Below are 10,120 nucleotides of genomic sequence, written 5' to 3' on the forward strand. Positions count from 1 at the left end.
GTTGTCAATTTACTTTGTGTTCTTATTTATCCGTTTATGCCTTCAAGTTCTTCATCTTTTGGTGTTCTAGCTTGCATGATGCAGTGAATATAGAGGTCTCCTCACCCCCACCACAATCAAGGGGAAATATAGAGGGCTGCTAACTTCCGTCGAGGCCGTAGCCCAACTTAATTGCTTTCAACTTCAAAGTTCTTGTTTATAATATTGCACCTTCACAACATCCAACTCCTACCGAGGTCATTCCAATATTACCATGCCCTTCTGCCATCCCGCTTGCACTGTAAACTCGTTCCAAACGAGGCTGAAGTATGTGAACATATAGGTAAGAAAGCTCCAAACTGAGCCTAAAAGTGATAAGCAGTTTGCTTGTTTTCTATTGAGAGCCACTACATGACTATATGGCCATTATACCGCATGGTTCTTTTTTTTGAAATGGTCACCGGGGGGGGGGGGGGGGGAGACTCCCCACCTGAATATATTTCAAAAAGCGGTAGAACTCAGAGTTTACAAGTTGCGGGAGGAGAGGAAGTCACGCCATAGACCGGCGTGTCCTTTTAACGTCTCAGTCTTAAGACGATGAGACCAGGTAATTAGATCATCTAGAATAGCACGTAAAGTTTGGGATGCATCGAGTTCAAGGGTCTGGAAGACCTTTTTGTTCCTAGCATCCCAAATCTACCACAAGATGAGGAGCAACATAAAGAGTCGAATGGTGTCAGCCACCGCTGGCGGGAGCGTGGTGGAGAAGAGCCCATCGATGGGCGCGGCGAGCGGCTGGAGCCCAAGTCGTTGCCAGATCCGGTGAGCAGCTGGGCACGAGAAGAAGAGATGATCGCGATCCTCCACCGAGCTGTTGCACCGAGGACAGACATCCGAGTCCAGGATAGTTTTCTTGCGTAGGTTCTGCCGAGTGTTCAACCGGTCAAGGTAGAACAACCAGCCAAAAATCATTACTTTCTTTGGGACTCTTGAGTCCCAAATAGCCGAGAGCATCGGGTCAGCCAGCTGGGCAGAGAGAGCGGCATAAGCTCCCCGAGTAGAGAAGGCATCTCCATTAAGTAGCCGCCTAGAGTCGGGTACCTGGGAGAGTGAAACATCCTGCAACAAAGAGATCAAAGAGGCAAGCTCTGCGATCGCAGTAGAGGTTAAATGATTACGAAGGGCAAGTTCGATCCCATCCTGTAAAATAGTAGCTACTAAAGCATTTTGGTTTGTATGGTGGGAAAAAGAGCTGGGAAGACTACAGCCAGTGGTTCTGGCTGTAGCCACTGATCTAACCAAAAGAAGGTGGAGCAACCATTGCTAACGGTGCAAGGGGAGATGTCTCTCAAACTCTGGAGGTTTTTAAAAATGGTCCTAACAAGAAAGGAGCGGTTCTTGCCAAGGCCTATGTGGAGAGGTGAGTGGTGGAGGACCCAGTCCTTCCAAGGTAGGTTGTTGGCATGAAGGAATTTGTAAGCAAATTTCAGCAGTAGACAAAAATTTTGTGTACGCAAGTTCTTAACACCTAGACCACCTGCCGCTCGAGGAGTGCATACTTTGTCCCAAGCTAACCAAGCATTTTGCTCCGGAGCAAGTCTCATCGTTAGACCAGAAAAAGGTACGTCTACGCTTATCGATAGCCTCAATAACCTGGGCGGGGAGAGAGAAACAGAGCATAAAGTACGTGGGTAAATTGTCAAGTACGGCAGAAAGAAGAACAAGTTTGCCACCGCGAGAGAGAAGCAGAGCACACCAACTGGTGAGGTAAGTGTCACAGCGATCTATTACTGGCTGGAAAGCCGACGGGGGTAACTTATGCGGGGAGAGAGGAAGACCAAGGTAAGTTTGTGGGAAGGAGGCGATGTCGGTGGCTAGGTCCGCAGCAAGGGTTGCTGCCTCACCAGGGGTAACGTTTAGTGGAATGAAGGTTGTCTTTGAGAAGTTGATTTGGAGTCCAGTGGCCGCAGCAAAATCATCAAGGATAGCCTTGAGGTGTTTTGTGGCATCTGGAGAGGCCTTGACAATGATGAGGGTATCGTCTGCATATTGTAAGACGGGGCAAGGTAGATGCGGGCATAGGGGGTGAAATAGGAGGCCATCGTTGTTAGCTTTAATGATTAATTGCTGCAGGATGTCTGCAATGATGATAGAGATAGGGGGAGAGCGGATCAAGTTGGCAAAGACCATTTTTACACTGAATCCATCTACCAGGAACTCCATTAAGCATAACGGCAGTGGAGCCGGTGGCAAGGAGGGCATCGATCCAGCCACACCAACGATCGGGGAAACCCCTAGTCTTTAACGTGTGCAGGAGCGACGTCCAGCAAACAGAGTCGAAGGCCTTACGGAAATCGAGTTTGATCACAAGAGTGGGAGCTTTGCGCTTGGAACAACAGTGGAGAATATCGGCAGCATAGAGGAAGTTTTCGGAGATATTTCGTCCAGAGATAAACCCTGTTTGATTGGCGTGGACCAGGAGAGGGATTAGAGGTTTTAGACGGTTGGTCAGGAGTTTTGCAATACCTTTTATTGGGCAGTTCTCCAGGGAGATGGGTCGGAAGTTGGCCGAGGATCGCGCCTCGTTACTTTTAGGAAGCAGAATGATTAGGGCCCGGTTCATGCAAGAGATGTCACAGTTAAGCGAGTGGAAATCGGAGAAGAAATCCTTAATCTTGGCTTGTAGAATGGGCCAAAATTTTCGATAGAAGCCCGGGCCGAATGGTTCTTTGGGATAACACTATAAGCCACCAGCTTGTGTTTACACTATGGTTGGTGTTGAAGGACTCCCCTTCTCCCTCACTCAAGATGTCGGCCTCCTGAATATGCACGTTCTGCCATGGCCGTCATAGATGGAGAACATTCGAACACGTGTGGGGTTGACCAATGAGGGGTAGGGGTGAGGATCAACACCACGCTGATGAGGCGTGACGGTTGAGTGAAGGAGCGGCAACAACTGTCGCCTCGGTTCACAGGAGTAGGGTTTTGGGATGGGAACGAGTGTGTGTGTGTGAGAGAGAGGTCAGTTCGGGAGCCTTCCCGCGAGAGGCGAGGTAGGGCACAGGATGTTGCAAAAGCAAGAAAGGCACCTTCAGACTGGCTTTACATGGTATCTGATTCATTTCTTTTTGCTCCACATAAGATTTTTCTTAAGTCAATCTTCTTACAGTTTGACCATATTAAAAATACCAACATCTACAATACTAAAGATATACAATATGAAAACTAATTCCATGGTGTTTCTAATGATACTAATTGATACTTTGAATGTTGATATTTTTTCGAATATAATCTTGGTCCAACTTTACACAGTTTGGGTTAAGAAAAAGCTTATATGCAAAGTAAAAAGAAATAGAGGGAGTATGAACAAAGTACTAATGTGCTTTCGTTTAAATCAGAAAAATAAGCAATATTGACTAGACTTTAGCTTATAAGGGCCCCCCGAACGCCGGTCTCGCTTGGGTTTTACGTGGCGATTGCCTGGGAGAGTAAGAAGTAGGTGAGGTCCGGTTGGCCAGTTGTGTGGCCGGGTGCACCCCCTTGAAGCCGCGCAAAAGCGGGTATTGGCTAGATCCGAAAACCAACCCCTCAGTAGTTGTCCAATCCCTACACCCAGTTGAGGTCAGACAAGTACGCAAAACTAGAGAATCATTGTACAAATCTATAACATTGTAGTTTACCAGAAAAGAATATGGCGTACATATCAATAAATAAAGAGCAGTTTTGTAAAACATTCAGTATGTAAAGAATTCACGACACTACAGTTCAAGCTAATGCACCTCAATTATATAGTGACACAAAAATCATTACAATTTTAAAATCGAAACTATGGTTTGAATAATATGTATGAGCCCCCCATAAGACATAATTTTATAGGACGCGTCTAGCGGGGCAAACGTGTGCCCGCTAGTGCCCCCTGGCAGCCTCCCATATTTGGTATGTTTTGGTCCCCCTCAGTCCAGATTTGGAGAGGAAAGGGTTGACCGTCTCCCACGTCCCTCCGTCCACCTAGCTTCTCTCCCTCCCTTCACGTGCTTCACCAAAATATTGCCCCTCCCTCCTTTCTTCTTCGGTCCCCAGCTGTCCCCACACCCTTCTTCTTCTCACTCTTCTTTCTTCTTCCACCCCATCAGAAGGACTGCAATGGTTGCGCCATTAGAGGTTGAAAACTGAAGAAATTGATCTACAAATCTACAGCCAAAAAAGAGATCAAGAGAGAAAAGTGTGATTTTTTTCTCACCTTTGTTCGTCATGGTTGTAATCTCGTGCAATGTTTTGTACTGTGCTCTGTTGCAATAAAAACATAGGGAAAGGGAGGAAAGGTGAGCAGCTATAGTGCTTTTTTTAGGCAGGAATAATCTAATTCTACTAACTACTGGTTTTGTTGTACATCTAGAGAAACCCCTCTTGTTTTCCATAGATTTTCTTTTGAACCAGAAGTGTTAGAATAGAAAAGCAACAACTTGTACGCTTTGTTTACACAAAAATAGTGTTACTAGCGAGCAACTCATGTGTTCTCCAGGGTGCTAGAGGCTTAATGTGCAAAAAAAAATTGCGAGTAACTAATTGAGACCTTTTAAGCAAAAAAAAGAGGCTTGAAGTGATCAAATCATGTGTCCCCTAGAAAAACTCTAGGATGGTTGTGAGGCCGTTTAAGCAAATTCATTGCTACTATTAACCAAAAATTTATAGATTTATTTTCATGTACTAACCTGACCACTCTTGTTTTTCCTTAGATTTGTTTTGGAACAAGTGTGTTAGAAATTAAAAAGCAGCAACTTATAGGGGTTATTTAGGCAAAAAAAGTGTTTCAATGAGCAACTCGCGGTGTGCTCATGGGTGCTAGAAAACATTATGTGCAGAAATAGAAAGATTGTGAGCAAGAGTTGTCAGGTAGTGCAGAAATAAAAACTTGAATACTTTTAAGCAAGAAATTGGGTTGAAGTGAGCAACAAATGTACCCCCCCTAAAACTATAGACAAGTAGTGAGGTTGTTAGCAAATCTATTGATACCATTAAGCAAAACATGTGTAGATTTTGTTGACATGTACTCACCTGTTGGGCTCTAAAAAAAGAAAAGTGTAGATGAAAGTAATTGGGTTGTTCAAGCAAAAATCAGTGCTATGATTTAAAAATAAAAAATTGGTTAAATTCTTTGTCATGTGCTGACATGTCAGGCTCTAAAAAAGAAAATTGTAGGCAAAAGTAGTTGGTTTGTTTAAACAAAAAAACAGTGCTATCCATTAAGCAAACTTTTTGTTGTTTGTTGTCACTGTTGGAACTAACTATAGTCAAGCACTAAAGTTCCCTTACGCAAGTTTTAGTGAATTTGTTTTGAAAAGCACTAGATTATCTAGATAGTAAAACAGCTAAGTCTTAGAGTAGGGGGTGAGAAATTACCCAGAGAGTAGCTAATGGTAGCTAGTAGAGGTTTCCTTGGGCATTACTTTGATAGCTTGAAAATGTTTATTTTTTATGGATCCTGCAAAAAATACAAAACAAAAATGAAAACACATAACTTCATAGATATATGTATGGTGTGTCCTTTTTGGATGTTTTTGTGTACTCTCATGCAAGAGAAAGAAAAAGTGCAAAAAATGAGAAATCACTAGTAGATATATGGATTTTGTGGTTAGTAATGTGTCAAAAAAGCAAAAGGATATGGTTTAAGTAAAAGGAACTTATATATGGGATGCGGAAGCAACTTGTCGGGTGTCTATTAGGCAAGTTACTGCATGGTATAAGCAAATTTGGTCATTTTTTAAACGAATGTGTTATATGGCTGACTACTCATGTTGATGGGTATCTTTGAGCCAACATATTGCAACTTTGTAAACAGGACGTTGTGTCAATTTTTGTGGTTCAGACGAAGAAATTAAAAAGATAAAGTTCTGGGAAAACAACTTGTATATAGATGACAAAGAGCAACTTGAAGGGTATCTTTTAGGCAACTTACTGCCGCTATGTAAGCAAGTTATGTCAGTTGTGTGATGTGGGGAGAAATAAGAACTAAGGAACCTTGTATATGGATCTAAAACAACTTGGTTGGAATCCTTTAGGAAACTTACTGCCACTGTCTAAGCAAGTTGTGACATTTTATGACATGGTAAAAATAGAAAAGAAAGAAAGCAACTGCTACTGTTTGCTTTAGGCAACATCAGTACAACGAACAAGCAAGTCCTCTGCACAAAAAAGCATCCCGACTCTTTTCCTACCTGGGTGGATGTGTAACATACAACTCCCTGGGTGGATGTGTGCAACAAACTATTCTATTTTCGAACAACTTCATGACAATCAACAAAACGAGGTCATGTTTATGAAGGCAAAAAAAGTGGGAACAATCATCAAGGCAAGTGCAATCTGAATCCCTATGTAGACCCGCACATGTGTTAACCAAGTAACATGCAAAATGCTGAGATGTAGGGAACATGGTGGTGTATTGAAACGACATGGTGGTGGCTGGGGAGCAAGATTTTACCTGGTAAAGCCTATTTGCATGTGAAAGCTTCTTGTGTAAGTTTCACGAAAAATGCCATACAAAGTTTTTAGTCAAAGTACTGCCGAGATGTAGACAAAATGCATATAAGTTTCAGGAAAAAAGAACTGTTGGCAAGAAAGGAAAGATTAAACAAATTTGATATATTTTGTGGTTGTGCAAAGCTTTATCGGGGAGTGGCTGGCGAAGCTTCTAAGTGTGCATAAAAACCTTGAGCTTTTGACTTGACATCCTTTTCAGTTTTGACTTGATATAGGATATTTTTTGTGGGTTGTACCATGCATGTTGATATGAAAAAAGGTTGTGTGGCTTGCTTGTGCTAATGGTGTGAGTTTCCTGACAAATGTGTGTGGTGTTGCCTGATTGAGTATGAATATCTATCCTATATCTGGTGTCGAACTTGATTATTCAGTTACTGTTGGTTGACTGCCTTCTGTGTGTGGCTTCACTGGCAACAAGTTTATGCATGATTGTTTCAGCTAATTGTGTGAGTTGCGAGACTTCACCAACTCTCGAGAGTGGATGGGCAACTCGCGCTAGCATCTCTAGCAACTATCTATCATGTGTTGGGCGAGTTTTTGCGCGGAAAAAAAGCACAAGCTCTCGGGAGTGAATCCCTGGGCCAGTGGCGCTATCATCTCTAGCAAATGTTGTAGGCAAGTATTGATGTTTTTCTAGACAAGTCCAAATGCAAAAAGGGTAATCAAGAAACACTTGATACCCCTAGATAGTATGGAACTAAGCTTCGGAGCAGGATGGTATGTGTCAGGTAAATCACACATTCAGAAACATGCAAAAGTCATAGAGTTTGCCTAAAACACAAAAGGCAAGTTGCATACTTAACACTAGCAAGTCACATTCAAATGTCAAGCAAGTCCTACTGAAAATGTCAAACAAACCATGTGGGTGTTTTGAAAATGGGAAAATAAAAAGAGCTTAATTCCAGCTAGTGTTGAGTATGTGACTTGCTAGTATGGGGTGTGTTACTTGCTTGACATTTGAATGTGACTTGCTTGTTCTACATGTGTGATTTTCCTGACACGCAACCCCCTCCCCCTCCCCCTAGGTCTGTGCCTAACATTTGTATGTGACCCATCATTTGTGTTCAACTTGCTTGTTATGTGTCAAGTGCATGGTTCTAACCCCTGGATTTTAGTCCAAGTGATCATATGTGTGTTGTGTTTGTGAACTTCGATATATGTGTGTGAGGTGCCGGAAAAAAACCATGTGGATGTTTAAACAAAGGGGGGAGCTTACCCGCAGCTTGCTGTATTCCTCATCTATTTGTTGCTCTTTAATGGAAGGAGATTAATCATGGTCAGCAGATGAATTATGGTCAGGAGCAGCGACAGGTTGTTCTTCCCAAATTGCGTTTTTGCTCGTCCCAGCCATTTTTCCCACCAAAAAAGAAAAAAAACATCACCATAAATGCATATTCAGCTGGCTTGTATGAAAATTCGAGAACACTAACTAGAAGGAACTAGCAAGTCCTGAACCATATGACGAAAATGTGAAGGAAAAATAACACACGAGCAAAGTTCATGTGTTAACTGAGGCAACTACCGATAGAGTATTGGCCAAATTTTGGTAAAACTCAAAGCCACGCAAGTAACAAAACCAATAAATGCCAATTATAAACCAAGTCGGGCAACTAAGTAACAAACATTAGGCAGCTTGAAAAGCAAAAACAAGCAACTACTAATCAATTTTTATGCAAGTTTTGTTAAAAAGGGGGAACCACACTAGTGCCAAGCTCAAAAAGCCACAGATTTGGCAACCCATGCCCGCATATCTGGCAACTAGTAGCCTCTACCTGGCAACTATCCACCCCGCAACCCTCTTAAACATCGCCAAGGTAATGCCGACTTCGAGGAAGAGCAATGGTTTGTCGTGCCGAAAAAAGTAGTTCAAACCTCATGGAGAAGAGAAGGGATTTAACTCATGGAGATGAACGAAGGTGGTGTCACTGTGCCATCTCCCGCTTCTAGTTTTGAGCCGTCTCAGGCAACTAAGTAAAATCAAGTAGGAAAAACAAGTTAAACTGAACAAAACCATATGGAACAAAGCTAGCAGAAAAGGGCATATGTGAAACCTAGACTAAAAGAAAGGTATATGAATCTATGCTGAAAAAGGAACACCACACTCTCCCCACATAAGGTGACATGCACGATCTTGATTCTTCAAGGAAAAGTATTTTTGTGTACATATCTCTACTAGCAAGTTTTGGAACCATCTCAGGCAACTAACTAGCGAATAAATAGTAGAACAAAAGTTTTAGATGAGATATGTACATGTCAGGTAACTCATGATTGAGCCTTTGCAAAAACACTAAAGCAATCAGCTATGTGTAGTACAAAAAAGACAAGCCTTGAGAAGTCTGTGCAAAAAAATACAAGTATATCTACATAACAAGTAGAGAAGGACGAGCAAACCATCTAATGGTCATAGCAGTACATGTCAACAATTTAGATCTTTCAATCTATTTTCTTTGTTTGAAAAAATTAGACATCATATAAGATAACTATACAAGTTTCATTTCTCCATCCAGCAACTCAGCCCTGGAATGATTATGCAACTTGACAGTATGGTACTAGGCTTTAGTGGACGAAGAGCATGACCACATGCATCATGCATGCATACTATTTTAGCACCTCCCCTCCATGTCGAATTCTAGCACCTCCCCTACTTCTGGAGGCTGATGTGCACCATCTTTCAGTCGGAACGGCCAGTGGGTCTGCACTCATTTATATTTCTCATTATTTCAAAAACATTTCAGTATGTAATACAAAAGTTGCAAGTAAACAATTGTTGCTGCCGTTGCTTCGAGAACAATCAACAAATACGCCTAGCCTGCCTCTGTTTTTAGTAATACAATTGTTTTAGTCAATCAGGAAAACACATGGTTTCAGTAAAAATTATACTAAGACAACAAAAATCAGAAGTATCAGTGGATAAAAAGTGAGGCACCTACATGACTACAACTCCAAGACATCAACTCGCCACTCCTATTTCGATGTGGCAATCCTCTTCTTCCTTCCAACTTTAATTTAGATGGGCATTTCATCGAGCAGTTGGTGCGCGCCTACCATGAGGAGAAGTAGGTAGGCTGGAGCTTGCAGGTCTCTCGGCGGCGCATGCAGAGGGTGCACGCGGTCGAGGAGCTGCTGCACTATGAGGTTCGCGGACTATTAGGACCGAGGCGGAGTTGTGTTGTACACCTAGCAGTACGGACGCTGACACCGTGTGGGCTGCACTAGTTGGAAGCGAGGATGAAGAAGCTGAGCCAGGAGCTGGACGGGAGCATTCGCCGGTGTCCGTGGGTCGCTCGTGGAGAGAGCGCTGGTGCGGCGGATGACGTTGGTCGCTCCATGGCAATCCAGCTCAGCCTGGAGGTCTTGTACTTGTACATCCGCTGCAGATCTGTAGATGCATAATGGCAGACAAATCAAAGACGCGTCTAGCAGGCAAACGTGTGCCCGCTAGTGCCCCCTGGCAGCCTCCCATATTTGGTATGTTTTGGTCCCCCTCAGTCCATATTTGGAGAGGAAAGGGTTGACCGTCTCCCACGTCCCTCCATCCACCCAGCTTCTCTCCCTCCCTTCACGTGCTTCACCAAAATATTGCCCCTCCCTCCTTTCTTCTTCG

At 43.0% G+C, this 10,120-nt stretch overlaps 1 pseudogene; it reads right to left on the reverse strand.

Annotated features, from left to right (window-relative positions):
- Positions 1 to 504: 504 nt before the first annotated feature.
- LOC147960771 (uncharacterized) lies at positions 505 to 2,202 on the reverse strand (annotated as a pseudogene).
- Positions 2,203 to 10,120: the final 7,918 nt, after the last annotated feature.

Source organism: Triticum urartu, chromosome 7A (genome assembly GCF_056163025.1).
Source record: "Triticum urartu cultivar PI428250 chromosome 7A, HENAU_Tu73, whole genome shotgun sequence".
Taxonomy (NCBI): Eukaryota; Viridiplantae; Streptophyta; class Magnoliopsida; order Poales; family Poaceae; genus Triticum; species Triticum urartu.